Below are 22,518 nucleotides of genomic sequence, written 5' to 3'. Positions count from 1 at the left end.
TTTCTAAAAATAGAAAGTGTGTGTCGATACGCTATTCCGATCAAACAGATGCATGTTGAGTGTTGTTCTATGTCTACTTGCAACATGTACAATAGCTATCATACTAAGACTTGACCTAAGTTAGTTATTTATATCGACCTGCTTTATTTATATGTCGGCGTTGTGATCATTCCTAATCACTTTACTTCATTTGTTGTTCACTTAATTGTGTGGTTACTTCGCTTGCTATTAAGGTGAGTTATAGTCCCGTTTTTACATACTTTTCAAAGTATATTTTTGGGATGTGATTACATGCATTTTATTTTACGTTTAGACACAAGTGGCAATTAAATTTAAATTATTCGTTATGAGTTGAACAAACATATTCCCTAGTCTGGTAACTGTAATCACTGGTTTCTACTGGTGAACGCGAATCCTAAGGATAGATCTATTGGGTTTGACAACCCCATTTCGAGCTAGTCGCGCTAGCAATTTATAATCAGAATGTTTAGTACTTCGTATTTTTTTGTAGATACACTTGTTTAGTGTATATTATTATTTTGTTTGGCAAGGGTAAGTAAAGGGTTAAGTGGTTACCAGGTGGCTCATTGATAATGGAATAATGTTTAATGTTTTCTTACATTTTAAATCTTGTGGTCTAAAGTTTATTCAATTATTTAAACCTATAATTCACTCAACATTTTTGTTGACAGTTTACTCGCATGTTTTCAAAGGTACTTGAGTTATTTGGTTGCTTCCGCAGTGTTAGAAGAGTCTGCATGCATTTGGGCAGATTTTTGTTAAACAATTATGAAACATTAAACTTGCATTCTCTTTTTGAATAATTAAACTTGTGGGTGTTTTGTTGACAATGTTTTATGTCAACTTTGGATATTTAATATGTTGGGTTTGTTTAACTACATATTTTGTTAAATTTCCTTTTTGGGAAACTTTTTGAATAAAAGAATGCAACGTTGTTTATTTAATTTATTTAAGTCCGATCAAGTTGTGGGACCAAGTGACGGAGCCGTTAAGTGTTTTGACGGGGCCATCACAGTTGGTATCAGAGCTAGGTTGTAGGGAATTAGGCTGCATTGATGTCGTTACCCGAGTCAGTAGGGTGCATTAGTAAGTCTAGTCTACAGCCCGGCCTATAATATATTATTATATGTGATTATTTGTATCGTATTGGTATGTATATTATTATTATACATACATCTCTATTATATTCTGAATCCGGGAGGAACTCCCATTCCGATTTAAACGTATTCTCTGACTCATGCGAACTATCCTTATAAGAACACCTCGGGTAGTGAGACCGAGGGATGTCATTATTGACTTATGAAATTCTCGACATTTCTATGTCATCTATTATGGTTATGTATATAACGTTTGAGTTATCTTACGCGAGATGTCATTCTTGACTTCTAAATGGTCAGCATTTCAATGTTAACTATTATGTTTAGTTATATAACATTCTTGTTATATTACGTGCCATTGTGCCTATGTGCTTTGATTTTTGAACCGGAGAACGTCATTCTTGACTTTTAGAGATTCTTGGTACTTTGAAGACATTTTTATGTCATCGTTACTCCTATTCATTACTTTTGATGTTTTGTCTCTTGTGTTATCCTTAACACATTGTTTAAGAAATCATTTTAGGGAAATTGTGTGGAAATTCGAGGTTGATCGCGTGTCCTGACCTCATGTAGTGCTATTGGAATGGAACTATGAATTAGCTAAATATAATGGCGTCAGGCCAACGTGATTATATTACGTTAATTCGTAAAGAAGTCCCAATATTGTGACATGAGAAATAGAAAGCGAGTCAAAGAAAATTTTTACACTACTCATTTAGAAATTCCGATGTATTACATGGGTAGGGAAAATATTCATTATCTTATTTGTTGATATACGAGAAGCTCATTTTAACCAGATTATCTATCTCATGCTCTATCTTTCATAACTCACTTGTTAGCAACAGCTTCGCTCGAGAACAGTTTTGGCCCAAGGACTTATGTCCTGATATTAGTCAAAACAACATTTAACTCATTGGGTTTCATGACCTCGTAACATTTGTTGGTTAAAAGTCGCACGACGATTCAAGTCCTTTACTCGATCTTCCACGATCTTACTTCAACTTGTAACCTCTGCAATAAGATACTCTGTTTATCATCGGGAGTTTTACACATTTGTTTAATTGGGCAGTTCTCACGAGATTTATGGGCGAATAGATGTAATGAAATATTTTGTCATGTATACAATTTATAAAATCATATATGTATGTATGGATTTAAATGAATAAATTTACCCTTACCTATTTTGGCTAGTATATACTAAATTATACCTTCAAAATTATTTTAAGACCACTCATTTATTGAGCTGTTTGACTAAGCAATTTGTTTTATATAAAATGGTACACGTTGTACATACTTCTAAATTTACTAAGAACTTCGTTCCGTTTATGTTGTCACATCAAACGTTTAAAGCTTTTTTTTTCAAAACTCCTTTGATTGATTTTTATCAAATTTTCGCATTACTCTACAGAATGTTTGGATCACAGTTCTTCTTATCCTCCGTTTAAGGATGAAACTTACCATTAAGTTCATTGATAGAAACTCTTACACCACTTTAGATTCCGGTTTAATAAAATTTGTTGGAAAGTCTTTGCGCTCATAAAATTTTCCCTCTTATGGTTGGACATGGCCGAAAAGCAGACCGATAAACCAATTTTCTGTGGTACACTCGGTGGTCACCCTATTGTAGAAAAGGCGCTAGGTGGGTTTCTACCCCAACTGTTGTTACAGTGGGTATCATGGATATATTTTACACTAGACCCTTTGAGGAGTTTCTACTCTCAATATTCGCTATCAACTGCAACACCCTCGTAAACATCAATCCTAGGATTCAATACTTTGAGGTACACGAAATTATTTTTGGAGATTCATCTCACCTGGAGTCGACCATTCTTTATAAACCATGATTCGCATTCTTTTCATCTGCACATAAATTTAAGAATATGGATGAATCCTATATTTCCTCGCTCATTATACAAGGAAGTTCACTCTCATTGAAATATCACACCTTTCGTATGTCTTCCTTTCGGAAATGTAATGAAAATTTACTTTGAAGTCCATGATCCTCGTTATCTCCTTTGAGAGAATTGACTTATATATCTATGCCACCGATGTGACTACTCCATATATATTTCTTCCTTCATCGTTGCAACTATATTTCATTCGTCCTAGTTCGCCCCCTTGGGGAGCACCTGTTCTGTTTGTTAAGAAGAAAGATGGTTCGTTTCGTTTGTTTATTGATTATCGTAATTTGAACAAGCTTACTGTTAAAAACCGTTACCCTCTTCCTAGAATTGATGATCTGTTCGATCAGCTTCAAGGTTCATCTGTTTATTCTAAAATCGACCTTCGTTCTGGTTATCATCAACTACGTGTTAAAGAATCTGATGTTCCGAAAACTGCTTTTCGCACCCGTTACGGTCACTACGAATTCCTTGTTATGCTGTTCAGATTCACAAATGCACCTGATGTGTTCATGGACCTCATGAACCGTGTGTGCAGACCCCATCTGGACAAATTCGTTATTGTATTCATCGATGACATCCTTATTTATTCTAAAAGTGATGAAGAGCACGAAGAACATTTGAAGTTGGTGCTTGATCTGTTGAGGAAAGAAGAATTGTACGCTAAGTTCTCTAAGTGTGCTTTCTACTTAAGAGAAGTTCAATTCCTTGGACATATTGTTAGTAAACAGGGAATACAAGTTGATCCTGCCAAGATAGAGGCAATTGAGAAGTGGGAAATTCCGAATACTCCTACTCAGGTTCATTAGTTCCTAGGGTTGGCAGGTTATTATCGAAGGTTCATTCAAGATTTCTCTCGTATAGTGAAACCTCTGACTGCTTTAACGCACAAGGGGAAGAAGTATGAGTGGAAGGATGAGCAAGAGATTGCTTTTTTAACTTTGAAGAATAAGCTGACTACCGTTTCGATATTGTTACTGCCTGAGGGTAATGATGATTTTGTTGTTTATTGTGATGCTTCGCGTCAGGGCTTTGGTTGTGTTTTGATGCAACGAAAGAAAGTTATTGTGTACGCGTCACGTCAGTTGGAGATCCATGAACAGAATTATACAACCCATGATTTAGAGTTGGGAGCTGTTGTGTTTGCGCTTAAGATTTGGAGACATTATCTTTATAGGGTCAAAAGTACGGTGTACACTGATCACAAAAGTCTTCAACATATTCTTGACCAAAAACAGTTGAACATGAGGCAGCGTAGATGGGTTGAGACATTGAATTATTATGATTGCGAACTTTTATATCATTCGGGAAAAGCCAATATTGTGGTTGATGCATTAAGTCGTAAAGAAAGGGTTGAACCTCGCAGATTTAGGGCTTTGAATATGACAATTCGAACTAACCTCACAAGGCAAATTCTTGAGGCATAACAAGAAGCCTTAAAGGAGGAGAATTTTGTGAATAAGAATGTCAGAGGCATGTCTAAGAAGTTTGAGGTACGAGCAGATGGTACAAGATATTTTGCGGGACATCTTTGGGTTCCGAAGTTTGGTGACCTGCGACAACTTGTTTTAGATGAAGCTCATAAGTCGAGATACTCTATTCATCCTGGTTCAGGAAAGATGTATCATGATCTTAAGGAGCTATATTGGTGGCCTAATTTGAAAGCTGATGTGGCTACTTATGTGGCTAAGTGTTTGACCTATGCTAAGGTTAAAGCTGAACATCAGAAACCGTCAGGACTGTTGGTACAACCTGAGATTCCCGAGTGGAAATACGAAGGTATTACGATGGATTTTATTACTAAGTTACCGAGAGTTGCGGGTGGCTATGATACCATTTGGGTGATTGTAGATCGACTCACTAAGTCAGCTCACTTTTTACCGATTAAGGAAACGGATTCGATGAAGTAGCTTACTCGTTTGTATTTGAAGGAGATTATTTCTAGACATGGTGTTCCTGTATCAATTATTTCAGACCGAGACAGTCGATTTATATCGAGGTTTTGGCGATCCTTACAGGAAGCTTTAGGAACTAAGTTGGATATGAGCACCACTTATCATCCTCAGACGGATGGTCAGAGTGAAAGGACCATTCAAACGTTAGAAGATATGTTACGAGCGTGTGTCATTGATTTTGGAAATGGGTGGGATAAATATTTGCCGCTGGCTGAATTTTCTTATAACAACAGTTATCATGCAAGTATTAAAGCCGCACCGTTTGATGCTCTGTATGGTAGAAAATGTAGGTCTCCTGTCTGTTGGAATGAGGTTGGGGATGCTCAACTCATAGGCCCAGAAATTATTAATGAGACTACCGAGAAGATCGTACAGATTAAGGAAAGATTGAGAACCGCCAGAAGTAGGCAAAAGAGCTATGCCAATAAGAGAAGGAGCGATATTGAATTTCAGGTCGGTGATCATGTTATGTTGAAGGTATCACCTTGTAAAGGTGTGATACGTTTTGGTAAAAGGGGAAAGTTGAGTCCTCGTTTTGTTGGACCTTTTGAGATTATTGAGAGAGATGGACCCGGGGCTTATCGTTTGAAATTGCCACATGAACTCAGTTTCGTTCATGACGTTTTCCATGTATCGAATTTAAAGAAGTGTTTGGCCGAAGCCGATGAGACTATTCCTCTGGAGGAACTTCATGTTGATAAGCAACTACATTTTATTGAGGAACCTGTTGAAATTATGGACCGAGAGGTTAAGACTCTTAAGCAGAGTAGAATTCCTATTGTTCGGGTTAGATGGAACGCCAGACGCGGTCCCGAGTTCACTTGGGAGCGTGAAGATCAGATGGAGCGGAAGTACCCGCATTTGTTTCCAGATGTTGAGTCAACCCCTGCTCCTGCTTAAATTTCGGGACGAAATTTCCGTAACAGGAAGGTACTGTAACGACCCTACTTTTTCCGTTATCTTTTACCGTTAATTATTTAATGACCGTTAACTGTTATTCGTGTCACGTCATTTCTATGACCTATATTATTATTTTAGTAATAATATATTAATTATTATGTGTTAGATGAATATTTGTATTCATATTTTAAATTGTACGTTTATACGAATCGCGGATTTCTATCCGGCGAATCTTTTCGGTTTTCAAACCAACGGTTGAGCTCTTGGGATTTTTAGGTCCTAATTATTTTAAATATGATATTTTAATGTCATATGATTATATATAGTATTTATATATATTTTTAGTCGCGTATTTGTTATCTCTCCGAATTTTCAATCGCGTAGCCGTGTTTTCGCATTTCGGGTTTTGATCAGGCGTTCGGGCCACAAGTTATTTAACATTTAACATTGTAGGCTATTGAGGCCCACCCCACTCACCCCATTCGGCCGATTCATGGGAGGGGAGTATACTCCCTTTTGCTTTTCATTTTTTTGTAACTTACATCTCATTTTATTTTTAAACATCTAAACCTAGCTCCACATTTTTTCTCTCTCCCTTTTTCCCTTCCCTTGGCCGTCACCTAGCACTACCAAACATCATCATCTTCATTAATTCCTAGCTTGGATCAATCAATCTTATACATAAACGCGTTCCTCTCTTCGATCTCTACGCGATAGCATCTCTTGATTCTTGATTAGGGTATAAACCCTAACCCTAGCTTTTCAAATTTTCTTTAATTTTCTGTATTTTGATGTTATTTTGATAGTATGATGAATATATGTTATTGTATTGTTGATTGTATGCGTAGAAATGCTCGATTGTATATGTTTTCGGTTTGATTATTTTGGGACAGCGGTTTGATTGTTGTTTTCTGGAAATATAACTGATATAAAAGTGAAATTAAAGTATCTATATGAGTTCCTCTCATCAAGACATTAATTTTAGACTCCGGATTCATGTTATTTCGATTTCCGTAACATAAGTTATGATTAAAATGGTGTTATATTGAGATTAAAATATAAAAACGAATTGAACCAGGTTTGGTCTGACTTTGTGACCATTTTTAGAGTCTTTAGGTTGTACTAGTGTGTTAGGATTAATGATGGGATAAACTTTCATATTCGGGTCATCGAAATCCGAGCCACGGATCACCCGTTATGACTAAAACACGTTTTTGAGCGGATTAAAGGTCTAAACTGATTAAGGGCTGTAAGTCACAACTTGGTGACTGTTCTTGGGATGTTCTTGAGCACATTAAGGTGTCAGGTAGGTTGGTTAGGCTAAGATATATATAAGGCTCGCCGAAAACTGATTCCCGGGGCTCAAGTTATGACCCGATGAACTTTTAATTAAAACTTATGATTATAACATTTGACTTATGATATAAATAATGAATTTCATTATTAATAAATTACTTATGATATAAAAAGTAATTAATTTAATTTAAGACTTATGATATATATTTATTATATCATTTATTAATTACTTATGATTTAATTAAACATTTAATTAAACTTATGATTAATAATACTTTTATTATTAATGAAAAATACTTATGGTAAGTATTAAACTTATATTATGAGATTATTATAATAAGACTTATAATAAGGATTAATTAATTATTTAATTATTATAAGGCTTAGTTATTATTTAATTATAATTTAATTATTAAATACTTATGATTTAATGATTATAATTAGAAACTTATGATATGATTAATAATTAATTATTAATTAATAATACTTATGATATGATTTAAAATCTATTATTAATTAATAATACTTATATTATGATTAATATTTAATTACTTAATTAAATACTTATGTTATATTAATTATATCATTTAAACTTATGTTAACTTTAATAATTCAATTTAATTTAATTAAACTTATGTTATGACATAATTACACATATATGACTTTAATTAACATTATAACCTATATTACTATTATAACTTATACTTTTAAAATTAACGTTGACTATGTTTAACCAAGGTTGACTTTTGAGTTGACTTTCGGTTGACTTTGACTTTTAGTTGACTTTTGTTGACTTTCTAATTAAGGAAACTTTCAAAAAATAGAAACTTTCCAAAAATAGAAACTTTCCTAAAATAGAAAATTTCCTAAAATAGAAACTTTCCAAAAATGGAAACCTGCTAAAAATAGAAACTTTCTAAAAATAGAAAGTGTGTGTCCATACGCTGTTCCGATCAAACCGATGCATGTTGAGTGTTGTTCTATGTCTACTTGCAACATGTACAATAGCTATCATACTAATACTTGACCTAAGTTAGTTATTTATATCGACCTGCTTTATTTATAGGTCAGCGTTGTGATCATTCCTGATCACTTTACTTCATTTGTTGTTCGCTTAATTGTGTGGTTACTTCGTTTGCTATTAAGGTGAGTTATAGTCCCGTTTTTATATACTTTTCAAAGTATGTGATTACATGCATTTTATTTTATGTTTAGACACAAGTGGCAATTAAATTTAAATTATTTATTATGAGTTGAACAAAAATATTCCCTAGTCTGGTAACTGTAATCACTGGTTTCTACTGGTGAACGTGAATCCTACGGATAGATTTATCAGGTTTGACAACCCCATTTCGATCTAGTCGCACTAGCAATTTATAATTGGAATGTTCAGTACTTCGTATTTTGTTGTAGATACACTTGTTCAGTGTATATTATTATTGTGTTTGGCAAGGGTAAATAAAGGGTTAAGTGGTTACCAGGTGGCTCATTGATAATGGAATAATGTTTAATGTTTTATAACTTTTTAATTCTTGTGGTCTAAAGTTAATCAATTATTTAAACCTATAATTCACTCAACATTTTTGTTGACAGTTTACTCGCATGTTTTCACAGGTACTTGAGTTATTTGGTTGCTTCTGCTGTGTTAGAAGAGTCTGCATGCATTTGGGCAGATTTTTGTTAAACAATTATGAAACATTAAACTTGCATTCTCTTTTTGAATAATTAAACTTGTGGGTGTTTTGTTGACAATATTTTATGTCAACTTTGGATATTTAATATGTTGGGTTTGTTTAACTACATATTTTGTTAAATTTCCTTTTTGTGAAACTTTTTGAATAAAAGAATGCAACGTTGTTTATTTAATTCATTTAAGTCCGATCAAGCTGTGGGACCAAGTGACGGAGCCGTTAAGTGTTTTGACGGGGTCATCACATAACATTCTCATGTTGAGTGATAATCTCCACAGATTTCACAACCAGTTATTGTTTCGTCATTCGTGATCCAAGATTGACCGAATGAATTTTCATCAACACTCGTTTGAGAGTATTGATTTAATTGATTTCACATGTCAGAAAGAGTTTTCAACATATTCTCAAAATTTTCCATAATACACATTTTACCAAATTTTAGCTACAATGTGGTGTATTTACTAATTATTCTATTAGTTATAAAACTAAAAATTATGTAAGTTATCAAATTAATAGACTTTTCTGCTTTTGCCCACGTTTCGAATAGCCAATAGATGCAGCAGGTAGCCATGACCCTTTAAATCGGAAGCCTATAACTCGCCACTAACAAATCCAACTATTACTACGCACCAGAAAATTGGCGTCTATTAATTTAATCGATTAAAATAATTTTTTTGTCGAAATTTAAAGATTAAAGATTCTATGTCCTAAAACTAGCGCGTGAAAAAGAAAAAGAGCGTCGAAAAATAAGAAGTCGAAAAACAAAAAAATCGAAAAATAATAATAAGAAATTAAAGCGTCGTAATTTAAAAGTCTAAAAAATTAAAAATTTCGTCCAAAGGTATTAAAGCTTAAAAGGAATTCTAAACGAAAAACGGCAATTACTTAAAAAGTACTAAAATCTATAAACTTAAAACGACGTCGCAAAATTCTAAAGCGCCTAAATCTTAATCTAAAGAAAAATCACTTAAGGGATTTTACGGCAAAGCCTAAAAATATAGAAATATAAAAATTCTACGGCAAAAACTAAGCTTAAAACTATATTACGAACTAAATGATACAAATTATAAAAAGATATATTATAAAAAGATAAAAATAAAATTTTATATAAGAATATTATTTTTATATTATTAGTTTATAAAAATATTAATTTATATAATTAATAATAATAATTATACTTAATATTACAAATTATATATTAAAACTAAAAATAATAAAATGTTAAATAAATAAACCCTAAATAATAATAACAAATTATTTATACCCTAAATCGTATTAATTACATACCAGGTTTGTCAGTCCAGCTCTCTCATGCGATCGCATGGTATTAAAGCTGCAGTCTCATGCGATCGCATGGGCCAAAAATCAAGTTTTGTTTCGGGCTTTTAAACTGATCGGCCCAATTACTTATTTTTTATTTATTTGATATTTTTTTCTGATTTATATAAAATATATATATAATAGAAAAACTTATATTTTAAAAACTAAAATTGAAATAGAAATACTTTATAATTTTATATATTTTAAACAAACTCTTATATATATATATATATATATATATATATATATATATATATATATATATATATATATATATATATATATATATATATATCTTTTTAATGTTTTATATATTTTTTTATAAATTATATTTTTTTTTAAATGTATAGCGTTTCGCCGAGTTCTCCGGCAGCGGCGCCAAAAACTTGATGTGTGAAGAGGAGGTGTACGAAATACTATTATTTTTATTACGAAATATGAAGAAATATTACCCAAGTTTTATTTAATTTATTTACAGATGGGATATACCTAAACCTTGCTACAACACTATAGGAAGTGTACCTAATCGTAGAGTAGTATAGTTTTTAGTAAGTCCGGTTCGATCCACAGGGAGACGGCTTATTTTATACTATATTTTTATATAACTATATTTGTACAAAATATAAATATATATATTACAATTATTATTGTTATAAAAAGGGAATTTTACCGTTTAATGACTGGTTTGTCAATTTTATATTTTAAGCGAAACGTAAAGTAAATGACGATATTTAACTAATGATAAAATAAATAACAATAATTAAAATAAAAATAAATAAAAGTACGAGGAAATATGAAATAAAATATATTATGCTTATTTAAACTTCCGTACTCATAATGTTTGACGTTTTGATTTTAATTTATTTCCTTGGGTCAATTGTTCTTTGTCCTGGATTATTTGATAAGTCCATCTGGTTTTGTCCATAATAGTCTATCGGTCATAATTATAAAGTGCGGGGTCTTCGCCAAATTAACCTTATACCCGAAGTCAAATATTCCAACTAATTGGGGACTTAAACTGTAATAAAGTTTTAATAAATTGTTAATGATTACACCAGGTTATCGACTGCATGTAAGCCAAGGTTTTAATACTTTATTAATAATTACACCAATTACCCTTGAATGTAATCCACCCCTGTTTTAATGAGTCCATTGACTATTAATCCATCCCCGTGTCCGGTCAAATGAACAATTATTAGTATTTATAAATATCCCGCCTACCATACCTGATCAAGCATATGTGGTTATATATAAATACGTCAAGATGTAAATCTCTATATTAAATTAACATGATATCATTTAGTTATCCAAATATAAAACATTTAATAGCGCATAGTCCAATTTGTACAAGTGTCAGTCTTTTGTTCAAACCCCAATTATGGTCTAAAGCCCAATATCCCCGTCTTAATATTTAGCCCAACATCACAATTATTTCGGCTAAAATAAGCATAATAATAACTTAAGTACGATACACAATTAAAAAGGGAGAATTTAGCTTACAGTGATTATTAATCGCGTAGTGTTACAGGGACAGAGTTTCGACTTTAAAACCCGTAAAATAACTTTTACATTACCCAAACTAACTAATATAAAACTAAACTATATTTTATATATATATATATATATATATATATATATATATATATATATATATATATATATATATATATATATATATATATATATATATATGTATATATATATATATATATATATATATATATATACAGAGGGAAAGATATATGATATATGTGTGTGTAATTTGTCTGAATTCTGGCGCCTTTTATAGACCTGACCATCAATTGGGAGCCATGCGATCGCATGGCTTTCCTTTGTTATACCCATGCGATCGCATGGCCAGGCTGGCATGCACTCATATTTCATTTAAAACGTGGGCTGCTTGATTTATTTAATATATAATATAATATATATAATTTTATATATATTATATTATATTCTTGTGCATAGTAGACTTGTAATTTTAGGTTCGTTGTCTCGCGCATTGATGCTCGGTTTATGTCTCGGTTCCGGATTTTCGAACGTCCTTTCGTACGCGTAGATATCACTTTTAGTGGCACTTTTAAGTGCACTATGGCTTTAGTGGCACTTTTCAGGCTTTAGTGGCACTTTTTCTTCAATTCTTTAATCTTCGTGCTTCGTCTTCACATTTATTTATTTAAACGATTACAACTTAAAAATAGAATAATTACAACTAAAAACTTTACATATTGGGATGATATTGCGACTAAATATATGTTCATTTGGAGCACTATCAAATATCTCCACACTTGAACGTTGCTTGTCCTCAAGCAATACAGAACTTGAAATTAAATCACACTTCACTCGAATCACTTTTTTATTCTCACACTTTATACATCAGTGATTTTGATATGGCGTTATAAACAATGATAGTAACGATCTGGTTTACAGTCCCACATGACTATGAAAATTTAGATCCATTAAGGAAATTGGATCTTTATGAAAACATTTGATCTTTTGAAAATTCATTCTAGCTTTTACCCTAGATAAGTTTTCCGAAATAACCCTTCACCGGTGTTGCAAAATATTTTTGTGGGTTTTGTGGGTTTCAGATTTGAAAATCTTAGTTCAAAACTTGCGGTTTTGTGTCACCCACTTGCTAACCTTGTATTAGGAAAGCAACACATCTAGTATACTTGCTCCGTATATTACCTTTCGGTATACTACCGTCCGGTTGTAAAGGAAAGCGTTGAACAAGCAACTGTTAAGGCAATGTCTAATGACATGCAGATGTTCATGGTCCACAACATGTCAGATGCAATTACTATCCTTTGTAGGAGAAATAGTAAAGATCACCCTATAATTTTTTGGTCTGGCACAAGGTCCTGTCTTCGACCATGCTATGCAACCACCGTTCTTACGGTTGACACCCGATTTAGTTCAGGTGACCTAATGAATTCTAGTGAATTCTTAGGATTTTACGTTCAATGGTAATGAACGCATTGAAAATAGGTTTTCAGAAAACAAATCGGTTTTAATTTTGATCAAAATATTTTCTCGTTCAAGCTCGAGTTTAAATATCATCGAATTCCATGAGTTTGTAATTCTCAATATTTAAGGTCAATCTCAAGGATTGAGTAATATCAGGCTTAAATGCTGATTTTTAATCTTTAAGGAGATTATCCTTTCTGCGGGTCTGATTCATTAGTCTTATCAAGCAAATTTGCACGGCACCCTCCCCATTTTAAGAGACAGATCCTCTCATGGATAAGATAAGTCTGACCACATGGCGACCCAGTTTGAAGAAAAATTGTTGGATACCCAACCCGACCGCGTTGACTTTGACTTTGACCAAGTTTGACTTTTAGTTAAACTTGACCAAACACTTATACAATCGTTCTAACGTGCTTTTATACTTATATTTTGCATGAAACTTGACAACTTGATTCACATGCTATATTAATCGAGTCGTAACGAGCCATAGGACTAATTGAACATATTTCGCCCGACCTTGTGTCGTAAAAGGTAATTGATACAACTTATTTGTTTAGGTCAAGGCTAAGCAACTTTCATTTTCACAACGTTTAATTTCAAATACTTTGACGTGCAACTACTTGGGATGAGAAAACATAAACGTTTCATTTTACAAAGTGAACACAAGTACGAATGAACACAAGTACGAAAACAAACATTCTACGTGCGAGTTAGAACAAAAATCCTCAAGTCCAATTATCATTAGTTACACTTGTAGGGTGTAAGCAAGAACTTATGTTGTGTGGCCATACGGATTAGACGAACCCTCATTTGGACGGTTCGCTACCGTTAGCAGGTGAAATATATTTTCGTGTATAGTGTAGGTTCTAAAACTATGATGCCGAGGTACCATTCAGTAAAGCCTTGATAATTGGGTGCTCGTGATACAAACAACATCTTTTGGAATGTAAACGATTTGGATAATCAATTTATACTAAATCTTGTGGTTCAATATAATATACTTACTAAACCTATGATTTTACCAATATTTTCGTTGACAGATTTTCTATGTTTTTCTCAGGTCCTTGAATGCTAAGTGATACATGCTTTCGCACACTACTTTGATTACTTGCTTGGGGTCAAGCATACATGCATACACTAGTGATAGCACCTTTAGATTCAAACTTATTGTTTACATGCATACGCTATTGATAGCATTTGTGATTTTCAACTTATATTATGTCGCAAGTTATTTCATTTATACTTTACAACTTATGTAAACTCAAACTCATTGTCGAACCGTTTGGTAACTTAAAACTTTGCAAGTCATACACGTTTCAAATGAATGCGACATAATTTTGGTCAAACGCGTCTCATTTAGGGACTATGACCACGTAACGGGACCTAAGTTGACGGCGCCGTCAATGGCAATTTTGTCAGGTCGTCACATCTTTTTTGGGAGTAACATTACAAGTATGAACCCTAATTTAAAAACTATTAACTCCTTTCTCTTTAAATTCTGTATCCAATTTCCGTTTTTATTCTCAAATCACTATCTAAATTAAAAACAACTTAGCCGCCGCTAATCCCCGTCGCCGCCGGCCAAGGTTGGAGAATTCGCATCTCGGGGAGATCTCGTTTACACTTTTTTAGGGAGATCTCGGCATCTCGGAATAATCTCGGGGAGATCTTGGACGTTGACTTACGTTGACTTTATAGTTTTTTTAATAAAAATATACATAAAAGCATAAATATATGTATATTTATATACGTTTTTACGAGATTTTACAAAAAATATCCAAAAAATGAGCGAGAAAATCTTAAAAATTACGAATTTTACAAGAAAATCTTACAATTTAGCAAGAAAATCCGTTAAATCGTGGTTTTGACTAAGTTTGACCCCGTTGACCGAGAAATCTCGGGAGATGAACATCTCGTCTCGGAAGAGATCTCGGGAGATTTACAACACTACTGCCAACCATTGTAACGCCGATTGGTTTCTGCCAACCATCATTACTCCGACCTAGTTTCTCTATGCCTCCAGCCATCCCACATATTTTTAGATGGTCGTCTCTTTTTTACACTTTATTTTTGTTTATTTTTACTCAGATCTAAATTTTTGGTGGAGATGGAAAAGAGTTCTGGGGTCATGGTGAAGGAATATTAAAGATGGAGATTGAGGGAGGTTAATTTTGATGGTGGAAATAGGAAGACAATGGTAACGGCAGTAGAAAGAAGGTTGGGAATGGTGGTGGTTGAGGTTAGAAGACGATGGTGGTATGGCCGTAATTTAACGGTTGTGGTGGCAGGAGGAGGTATAGTGGTGGCTCAGGAGGTTGATGCGGGCGGTGGAAGGCGTCTAATGGTTGTAGATGCGAGAAGGTAGGTGGTGGTAAGAGGTATAGTGATTGTGAACAAAGTGGGAGTGAAAAGTAAAAGGACAAAAATATCCATGTGAACAGTAACATGTCATGGTATTTTGGTGGGTGGCTGATGTTAGAAAATGGGTATGAATTGACTGTCCAGATTGATTCTTGAATCGTGTGTTCACTTTTTCTATAAAGTATTTCGACCCAACGATTGCCTCGGTTTTACGAAATCTTTACAGGGATAAGACAAGAATGCAATTATTGTTTTTGATAATGAAATCACTAATCAAATTATCTGAGACAACAACAACAACAACAACAATAATAACCAATTCCACTAAAGTGGAGTATGGGGGAGGTTAGATTTAGACAGTCCTTTCCTATACCCTAAAGTAAAAGGGAAGTCATTCCTCCACCCACGGATACCTATCGGTCCCTAGGTAGAGGAAGTCATCCCTCCCTATTCTGTAGAGCAGAGAGGCTGCTTCCTAGGGACCTCCGACCAGAAAGAACCATGAATTCCGATATGTGCAGTAAAAATATACAAGTAAAGTTGATAAAATAGAAACTTTACCATGAATAATGTATACTCCAATACGATATGTATATGTAAATAGAGCATGTAACAATATAATGTAATATAACATATAAGTAAAATAAGTGAGGGTCAAATATGCAAGTATAACAAGTCATGTAAGTACAATAAGTATACGTAAACATGTTGGTAAAAAGCATGTAGGTATAATATGCAATATAAAATAGATGGTATACTATGTAAGCATAGACAAATAAGTATACTATGTTAGCATAAAAACATGTGATATGTAAGTACGTATAATTTAACTGCTATATAATGTAATACAAACATGTAACCATATACTGCAATAAAGCATGTGAATATGCTACAACAAGTATAGATATATTATATATCCATAAAACATGTACAGCCAATACGTAAAGTCCCACGAAAAAAATAAAATAAAATAAAATAAAATTGCGAGAATTAAAATTACGATAAAATAAATTGCGATAATTAAATTGCAATAAATAAATTACGATAATTAAAATGTAATACGGAATTAACAGTTAGCTAGGAACAGTTAGCGTGGATTCTTAACAAAATTTCTCATAGTTAATTTGTCTGTTTCTTACAAATTTTATTTTATCAAATGTTTTCTTCATTATGCCACTTGCTGTATTCTGATAGGTCAAAATCCAAATATGAAATTGAATGAAAATGATTATTCTACGGTGAACGGATACGTATATCGGTGGTTGTAAGTAGGATAGTAAATGATTGTTGAATCAGATTCGAAGAATGTACAATGTAACTTATTAATGTGAATCTAAATATTCCTCAGGTATTATCTACCAGTTAAAATATTTTCACAATTAACAATTTATACGAAATAATTTTTAATTACAATCCGTATGAAAACATATATACATATATATTTTCTTCAGATGTAATCATGGATTTAATGAGTTAATATAATATTAATCTCGTCTGATTTTCGATTAGAACTGGAATGAATAATCTCCAAAACTTTAGAGATTACATAATCGCCATGTCGAACGAGGATAAATGATGTAGAACGATACGTAGAACGATGATTATAATCGAGGTATAGAATGAGATGACGAAGCTAGTGACGCGGATGTTGTTGTTGGTGGTACTAGTGATGTTGGTGTTGAGGCTGATGATGTTACTGGTGTTGTTGATACTGCTGGTACCATTACTGATGGTACTGTTGGTGCCGGTGATGTTGCTGAAGCTGGTATGTTTTGCACCATACTTTCCAAGGCTACAACTCGAGCACGAAGCTCGTTGACTTATTACTCCGGAATGATTGTTGGTAGGAACGAGCGAATGAATAAGGTTTAGAATTTTAGATAGAATATAATCGGGGTCCTGGAAGTGAGTGTGAAAGTGGTGTTTCGAATGGGTTCGCCGGTAAGTGCTTCAGGTTCTTCGCCCAGAGGACAATATAGTGGATGAAGGGAATCGCTTCTTCTTGTCTCCAATGATTAAATAGACTATGAACCTATCAGATGAATTGAAGATGACTAGTTTGGTTGATTCATTTCATTTACACTGCTTTTCGGAGCTTAGGTGAATATCCATGTCAGAATAGCTGTCGGAATAACTATCGGAATAACTATCGGAATAGCTATCGGAATCTGAGGAACTCGAACTAGTTGAGGGATTCATCTCGTACGATCAGATGATAGATTTTAGATAAGAAATAGATTGTAGGAGGTAGATTAGTACCCTGTAATACATAATTTACATATGCATATACAATACTAAAATTCCATAAGTTGCGGAGGAATCTACGGAATCTGTCAGGCAAAGGTAACAATAACAGATACGTAAGATATGAATTAGCAGATACGCTAAGATATGAATTTTTTTCTATACACTATTCATGCAGTTAATGCAGTAAAACGTGTCTAGACTAAGAATGATAAGCAGGTAATTTCCTAAGGATGATAAGTAGGTAATTTTTGACATGAAATCACAAGTAAAACTTTTGACACGCAGACACGGTCGAAGTCCAGACTCATTAATGCATCCTAACAACTACTAGTTAGACACACTAATGCAAGACCTGGTTCGCTAAGACCACCGCTCTGATACCACATGTAAAGACCCGTCCTAATCCATAAGAACGAATACAATAACATTTGGTTACATCGCGATTTACTTGACCTCTATATGATACATTTTACAAACATTGCATTAGTTTTTAAAAGACAAACTTTCATTTACATCAAATATCCAACTATAATTGACTTAATAATAATCTTGATGAACTCAACGACTCGAATGCAACGTCTTTTGAAATATGTCATGAATGACTCCAAGTAATATCTCTAAAATGAGCAAATGCACAGCGGAAGATTTCTTTCATACCTGAGAATAAACATGCTTTAAAGTGTCAACCAAAATGTTGGTGAGTTCATTAGTTTAACATAAAAAAAAAATCATTTCCATCATTTTAATAGACCACAAGATTTTCATTTCCATTTCTCATAAACATAATCTCATATCAGGCATTTCGCACGGCATAGACATAAAATTCATTCATATGGTGAACGCTTGATAACCGAACTAACATGATGCATATTGAATATCCCCATCATTCCGGGACTCTCATCGGACATGATAATCGAAGTACTAAAGCATTCGTAACCCGAATGGGACGTGTCAAGATCCATAGATCAATCTTTAGGATTCACGTCAATTAGGGTCCATTTCCCTAATTCTTAGGCTACCAAGCTAAAAAGGGGCATATTCGATTTCGATAATCCAACCATAGAATGTAGTTTCGATTACTTGTGTCTATTTCGTAAAACATTTATAAAAGCGCATGTATTCTCAGTCCCAAAAATATATATATTGCAAAAGCATTTAAAAAGAGAGTAATGAAACTCACACTACTGTATTTTATAGTAAAAATACATATGACGACATTGAACAATGCAGGGTTGGTCTTGGATTCACGAACCTATATCATTTGTATATTCATTAATATATATATATAATCGTAATCGAACAATTTCGTATATTATAACTTTATATATTATATATTTAATTTATGTGCGTATATATATATATTTGAAAATGATTATTATTTGTATAGCTTTATATCCGTATATTGTTAAAATACCTAACTGGTTATATATATGAATATTTATATAAAGATTGTTAATATAAATAATTCATATATAATGTTACTTTTAAATATATTTCTACATCAATAGTAATAAAAGTTGTGTTTGATTATAATGATAATATCAATAATAATAATAATAATAATAATAATAATAATAATAATAATAATAATAATAATAATAATAATAATAATAATAATAATAATAATACCGATGATAATAATAATTATAGTAGTAATAATAATAGTGATAAAAATAGCAATAATATCTCTAAAAATAATGCTAATAATAATAATAATAATAATAATCCTAATATTATTTGAAATGATAATTTTTATAAAAATGTTATTTGTAATAATAATATTAATAATCTTAGTGGATATAGTACCTTTACTAAAATGATACCTTTCATAATAATTTTAGCAATAATAATGTTTATGATAATAATAATAGTAATAAAAATAATATTGGTTTTCATCATAATAATACTGTTAATAATATCCTAAATAGTGATACTAATTATAATAATAATAATTATAATGATAATAGTAATAATAATAACTCTAATACTTATAATTATAATAATATTAATAATTACAACTACACTACTTAATAATATCAACCATAATATTAATCATACTACTAAATTTTATTTTAGGAGTAATAATAACCATCATGATAATAACAATAATAATAATCATAATAATAATAATAATAATATAATAATAATAATAATAAAGGAAACAATAACTGCCTCCAATATTCGGATATATATAAAAAAAGAATGCCTCAGTCGGGTCTCGAACCCGAGACCTCTTGTTCCCACACTAACACCCTGAACCATCTAGACTGCTTACTATTTTCTGTTTTACATCACCTGCTTATTTCTATATAAGGCATTTTCTGTTTTCTATTTCATCTTCATCGCCAAGTACTAACTGACCAAAACTAAAATCTCACAACCAAGTTTAATTATTTTATGTAAACTGGTAATTTAAATAGAAATAATTCAGTGTGTGGGGATTTGGAATTACCAACGAAGGAACAAAAATAAAATAAAAAAGACTGCATCAGCAGTTTACTCGATAAAGAAATAAAATAAATAAACTCAAATTCAACTTTCGAATTCTAGCTCGTTTCAGATAAATATTATAACACGAATTAGATTTTAAAACGTTCCTGGAATCTTTCTGTAACTCCAATTGAACCCATAACATCCAATTGAAATCGAATTTTGCCAAGAACATGACTGTCTGAGTTTTGAAATTAAAGTTTGACTCGTAAAATTTGAGATCGTTATGAGAAATTAGGAGCTTAAACTTTGCAGAAAGATTGAGTAAAATGTTACTAACTCTTCTACATTTTAAGATTTTCAAAATGGAGTCGATTTCGAATTATGGGCAAAAAGATTCACAACAGAGGTATCGAAAGAAAATAATATATATATATATATATATATATATATATATATATATATATATATATATATATATATATATATATATATATATATATATATATATATATATATATATATATATATATATATATATATATAACCTGTTAGATTTACTCGACTGGTACCAGAAGTAGGTGTATACGAATATGTTAATGGAACCATTGAAAATTTTTTAGTCTGATAATGATTCAATTGCTTGACTTATAAGGATATGAGGTGGCATATAGTCAAGAGTAAACAGAGAGCAGAAAAAAAAATGAACTGATAATGATAGATAACAAATCTTACGCGTAATTGAATATATCTATTTTTATCTATATTTACCTGTATTTATATGTCTGTATTTATAATATATATATATATATATATATATATATATATATATATATATATATATATATATATATATATATAGAAATATACCTGTAGTTATAATGTCTACATATACTTGTATTTATTTTATAATTAATCTTATAACAATAATAATACTCTTAATATTATAAACAATAACAACAAGAATTTATAATCATATAATGGCAATAATAATAATAATATTATTATTAATGATAATAATAATAATAATTATAAATTTTATAACAATCATATTATTAATATATATATATATATATATATATATATATATATATATATATATATATATATATATATATATATATATATATATATATATATATATATCTGTAGTTATAATGTCTACATATACTTGTATTTATTTTATAATTAATCTTATAACAATAATAATACTCTTAATATTATAAACAATAACAACAAGAATTTATAATCATATAATGGCAATAATAATAATATTATTATTAATGATAATAATAATAATAATATAAATTTAATAACAATCATATTATTAATAATAACAATAACACTAATTATAATAATTCTAATTATAATAATACTAATATTATTAATGATAATAATAATATTAGTAATAACTATATATATATATATATATATATATATATATATATATATATATATATATATATATATATCAAATTTGTATCTATAGAATATATATTTATAATAATATTAATCTATCAACTATAACTTAGTTTGTAATAAAATTACATATTATTAATTATGTAATATTTAATAATTATACAATATATATTATATGATCATATGAGTAGAATATTTAATATTTATACATTTTAATATAAACACATTATATAATATATGTTTGCATATGAAAATATAATTATATATATATATTTAAGATATTATGTTCTTTCATCCTAGAAATAAATTTTAACATATAATATTTATAACTTTTATATATTTCCAATATGCATATAATATTAATTATTATATAAATCATTTATATCTATTTATAGATTTGTTTTAATAATAACTATCTTATCTTGTATATTACTTTACATATTCAATTAAATTGATTAAATGGTATTATATTAATCTAATTTAATATATATACTTATTCTTTTATTTTATATTTATATATATATATATATATATATACACACATAATTGTTCGTGAATCGTCGGGAATAGTCAAAGGGTCAATTGAATATATGAACATCATTTCAAAATTTTCTAGACTCAACATTACATACTTTGCTTATCGTGTCGGAAACATATAAAGATTAAGTTTAAATTTGGTCGGAAATTCCCGGGTCGTCACAGTACCTACCCGTTAAAGAAATTTCGTCCCGAAATTTGAGTGAAGGGGTCATGGATAATAATAGAAATGTTTTCATGACAAATATGAGTTGATGAATAGAGTTTTATCATCATCGGGTAATACAGATAAAACAATTCGATTATTCGAAGAACACGAGTGAAGTTATCACAAAAGAATGAAATAAAGAAGTAAAGATTTGTCTTAGCT

This window comes from Rutidosis leptorrhynchoides, chromosome 4 (genome assembly GCF_046630445.1).
Source record: "Rutidosis leptorrhynchoides isolate AG116_Rl617_1_P2 chromosome 4, CSIRO_AGI_Rlap_v1, whole genome shotgun sequence".
NCBI classification, from domain to species: domain Eukaryota; kingdom Viridiplantae; phylum Streptophyta; class Magnoliopsida; order Asterales; family Asteraceae; genus Rutidosis; species Rutidosis leptorrhynchoides.
The sequence above is the reverse complement of the archived record's forward strand: the minus strand, read 5'-3'. Positions refer to the sequence as shown.